Here is a 5,743-nt window from a genome sequence, read left to right as displayed (position 1 = left end):
GCAGTAAAAATAAATTTTATGATTGCATCAATACTCGAACTTTAGACCTCCAGCTCATCTACACTCCATTTAACCACTAGACCAGCAGATCCATTCTACTATATTTTATCAATATTTATATATAAGCCTACTGACTAGAGATAAGGGTTTATTCATTTAAAAGCAAAAATTTCCCAAGCTAAGGCTTGAACTTGAGACCTCTCAGACACTTCCCAGAACATTTAACCACTAAAGCAAATACACAGTTGTGTAACAATAACACACGAAAATAATTATAAAGGATTTTGGGGCATTACAAATACTCCTTCTGAGAGCCAGATCTATAAATTGGGTAGATACAAAAATGAACCCAATTTTGATGTCATTAATTTGACCATTGTAATAAATAATGGCTTTAATTATTTTACTCATCTTCGAAAACAAAATTTGTTTAACAAGTTTAATAAAATATAAATACAATAATGTTAAAAAATGAATATTTATTATTTTGATATATTGTTACAGCATAAATTACTAACATAGCAATATGTAATATCAAATTTCTTTACTAAATTTTATAAACAAAGTAAAAACGAAAAGTAATTATTTACTTGAACTAATTTATGTTTCATGTTTTGAACTAATTTATAAACAAAGTAACATCAACAAGTAAAAATTAGTTTTGAAGAAAAAGATCTATGTTTTTCATGTTGTGTAACGCCTAAAATCTGAGTATCTAACAATATACAATTTGAAATAAAGCAAGATTAAACAAAAAAAATTAAAAGGAAAAATTAGGGTTTGAATAACTTGAAATGCCAATAAATTCCACAATTTAATGCAAAGTTGAAAATTAAGAGGGTTTTGTGTTAGAATGATGTGGGTAAGGTTTTATTCAAAAGATTTTGAAGAAAAATGGTTGGAAAATTAGGTTTTGATCAGGAGGAGGTCAATGAGTGAGGGAAAAAAAGGGAAAAGATTCAGAATTTATGGAGACTAACTGAGTTCAGGGTGTATATATACATGCCCATGTATTCCAACACATGGGCATATGCATCAGAGCATGTTCTTATGTTCTGGTACCTCTTTCAAAGATATTAGAACCTCTTAACTAGTGCAAAAAAAAAACATGATTTTGGCTATAAGTATCAGAACATACCCTTATGTTCTAGTACGCATTCCTGAAAATAAAAAATATGATAAGAAAAAAGAAGAAATAATATAAATACCTTGTAAATTAATTACAAAATTTGTATAAACATACAATATAAACAATTAGCCAAAGGATTACATACAAACATGTTTGAAGAGTAAAATCACTAGGTGATTATGCAAATAGGCATAAAGAGTAATATTGAACCAAAGTAACATAGGGACAAAAATATGTTATTTAAGCATATACACTTAATAAGTGACTTATTAAGTTCATATAGCCTATTTCAAATATGTTTGTGAGGAAAACTATAATGAATTAATAAGAATCGGTATTCATAGAAATAAATAAAGCAATCATGCATAAAACATAAAGATCAAACATATATATTTAAGAAATCAATTAAATGAATAACTAAAGTAAAATAAAAATATTCATATATTGTATATAGAGAAACAATAACTTAAAAATAACAAATTCCTATCATGGAATGTTTAGAAAGCCTATTTCACCTATAATTTTACAAAATCTTGCTTTATCTACATGTCACTCTTTTGCACATGATCTCTAATGAAATGATATCTAATTTTTAAGTGATTGGTTCTAGAGTGTTGGATGAGATTTTTTGTCAAGCATATATCACTATATTATCACATTTAATGGAAATGTGATCCATGAAAATTCCATAATCATCTAATTGTTGTTTCATCCAAAGAATTTGTGCACAACAACTACTGGCAGACATGTTTTATGCCTCAGTGGTAGGCAAAGCAAACGTTGTCCTCTGTTGGGGCAACTTCATTTCCATCATTTACAAATTTCTCCATTTCCATCATTTACAAATTTTCTCATAAATAAAAATATAACAACATATTAAGCTTCGAGCTTTCATAGCTTTCTCCTAACATAAATTACAAATACTAAGCTAGGAGTATAAAAAATCATTACCAACATTTATGAAGCTTTCTCTCACTGGTTTCCATTTTCTCTCTCTAATTCCATGAAAACCCTTACTGAAATTTGATAAAATGATGGTGGAAAACTAAGGGTCTGTTTGTTTGTAAGTAAAATATTTTCTGTAAAATATTTTCATTGTTTTACGGTGTTTGTTTGGTGGAAAATGAATTACCAATGGAAATCATTCTCCAAAAAAATGAGTAAAATCAAGGTTTTTTTTTAGGAAAATGTCTTACCAATTTTTTTCTATAAGACATTTTCCAAACCGATAAGGCTTTGTTCATTGTTTTCACTATCGAAGCAACAAAAATGGGAAGCTTTCAAAGTAACAGAGGGGAAGCTCTCGTAACTATCGAAGAAAATAGCCCCTTATATTCTAATTTTATATTTTTTACGATTTAGCCACTAAAATCCAAATTTTTACTAGTCTAAAATTTAATTCCTCAAAAATAGATTTTCCAATTCTACAGTTCAATCCCAAACCTTGTTTTGTACAATTTTACAAAACAGTCTCTTTTCTAAAATGTCCATATATTATAATTTAGTCCTTACAACTAAAATTGTCAAAATTTCCAAAAATTAGTCCTTGATTTCTGAACATTTAAACTTTCATATTCTATTTTCAAAATTGTAAATTCTCAAATAATGTAAATTAGTCCTAAAATTGAAGTTTTGAAATCTTTATAATTTAACCCTTATAGTTTCAAACTTTACAATTTTATGCTCAACTTCCCAAATTTCCATTTTTCATAATCATATAATTTAGTTACTACATCAATGTTTCAAATTTCACTACTCAAACCCTTAGAATTCAAAAATTTACAAATTTTACAATTTAGTCCTTATTTTAATTTTTATCAAATTAAATCAATTTTCAACTTATCCAAATAATATTAAAAATAAATATTTACCACCTTCAACTTAATTAAACATAAATTTATAGATTTATATTCTTTAATGAAAAAATTAACAATTAAGATTAATTAAAACTAAAACATGATTCATTAAAATATAAATAAGTTTTATGAAATAAACTCAATTAAACAATGAAAAATAATAAAATCTCAAATGTATGTTTGTTTCATTGAAAAATAAATTTTATGAAATATTTTCAGAAAATTTACAAAACAACAGAAAATATTTTACACAAATTCATCCAAACACCATAAAATATTAGCTTTTCCAAAAAAGTAAGTCATTTTCTAAAAATCATTTTCTGAAAACCATTTTTAGTGAAACAAACGAAGCCTAACATGGAGGTTGTTTTCTAAGAAATTGTAGCAAAATCTCAAGGTTTAAGTGTTTGGGTTTTGGAGAAATCTCATGAAAATTGTAACACCCCTTACCGTACCAAAGGCCGGAACAGGGTACGAGGCATTACCAAACTTAACCATACACATAGACGAAAACCGAGCCATAAAATTTTATTTAATTCAAAACTTTTCGAACACATGCATAAACTCATATTTAAAGACATATAACGTGGCATAAATGAGCACTTACACATCCATAATCATGCAATAACATGTCATTCACTTTAAACATATTTGCTTACCATGCTGTATATAATAAACATTCTTACATTAACTAGAACTAGACATTCTAAATCTTATTCTCATTTTATACCATCATAATGTAGTTAAAATTTGTCCATTAAACATCCATATTCAAGGCAACATTACTCATTTCCATTTAATTCATGATCCACTGGCCTGCATTTAACTTTCCTGATGTATTACCAATCATGCATAACAAACAAAGCTAACTATATCATCACATCAAAACATAGGACATGACATAATTAATTAAACTTATAAACCATAATGGATAAGGACCACATCTCATGATCATATACGATAACTCAATGCAGACTGATACGTATGGTCAAAGTCATAATAATAATACATATCACAAACTAACTTCCTATACATGCCACTCACTTGATATTTCTAATATTTGAATTAATTCTCCCAAAAATGATAGTTTGATAGTGTGATCTTGCCTCCGACGATCTCCAACCCTAAGTCGACATGCCAATACTAAAGAAATGGAGAGGATGGATAAGCTTTACACTTAGTAAGTCCATATGAAATTAATAAGCAATTACTAACATGCTTTTCAAGATAAAACACTATAATTGTACAATTACACATGTTCAGGTTAAGCTGTTTTATCGAGTTACAGTTACTAAATCATTCATATCTGGAGCTAAAAAACTCCAAATTTAGTTTCGTTAATTTTCCTTGAAACTATACTCATATACCTTTCTCCCATAAAATTTATAAAATTTTTGGTTTAGCCAATTAGTACAGTTTATTCATTAAAGTTTCCCCTATTTCGCTGTCCAATAGTTCTGACCTCTCTTCACTAAAAATTATTTATCTCATATTTCGGGACTCGGATGATGTTCCCCTCCATTCCTCTTGAAAAATATACTTATTGAGGATTCTATTCATATAAATTATAACTCATAATTATTTTTTAAAAATTTTTAACGATTTTTCCAAATCAGAATAGGGGATCTCGAATTCATTCTGACACTGTCTCACAAAAATTAGAATATCACATAATATAAAACTCTTTTGCTCCCACTGTTTCTTTTATATGAAAATAGAATCATTAATCTTTAATTCCATAATTTTTTTTGAAATTTAATTCAACTTAAAAAAATTTTGGTGAATTTTCAAAGTCACGCAACTACTGTTGTCCAACACTGTTTTACTACTAAAATTCACTCTTACATAATTTCACTTAATCCATTTTGTCTTATTGAAGTTCACTCAAATATCGAGCACATTGCTCATAATTTTCATAAACATATGCCTGCACTTTTTCATCATATAATCATGTTTACATGTATTTTTACTTAATCGATTTTCCCGTTGAACTCTTCGGAATAATAACTTATACCCAGTTGCCTACACATATTTTCACACTTGTAGTCAAGGCTATCTGGTATGCATAGTAGTCTGTACTTAGTACTACACATTCGACCAATTATCCAGTACATGTAGTAGTCTGCACTTAGTACTACACACGTGACCTAACCATCTGATACACGTAGTAGCCTGCACTTAGTACTACACACGTGATCGAAGTTATCGAGTACGCATAGTAGCCTGCACTTAGTACTACACACGTGACCTCACAATAGATCATTCGTATCGTTTCTATTCTTAAGGCTCAACCAGGAAATTCCTCACTTTCCAGCATGTTACAAATATATTCATAGTCCTTTTTCAATTTGCAATTTACAACAAATAATCATTCTATAGGCAGCCACATTTCGTATAATAACAAAATATAATAAAATAAAAAGAATCGATAAATTACTTACGTATAAACTTGTCGAAATCTCATCAGGTACAACCGTGTAGCAATTCATACAACCCATGTAATAGTAATTTATCATTCAATTCATGTAACAATAATTTGCCATTCAATTTCACATGACACAACAAGCATCACATTTTCCATATCATACACACCATCCATCAACTTCTCCTAAACATATTAAATCATACAATTTATGCCATAACAATAGAAAATTACAATTCAAGTATGGTATTGCATTATTATTAACACACGAACTTACCTCGTATACGAAAATGGCCATTTTTACCATTTTGTCCACAACTTGGTATTTTGCCGATT

Source organism: Gossypium hirsutum, chromosome A03, assembly GCF_007990345.1.
Source record: "Gossypium hirsutum isolate 1008001.06 chromosome A03, Gossypium_hirsutum_v2.1, whole genome shotgun sequence".
Taxonomy (NCBI): domain Eukaryota; kingdom Viridiplantae; phylum Streptophyta; class Magnoliopsida; order Malvales; family Malvaceae; genus Gossypium; species Gossypium hirsutum.
This window is presented reverse-complemented; position numbering follows the sequence as displayed.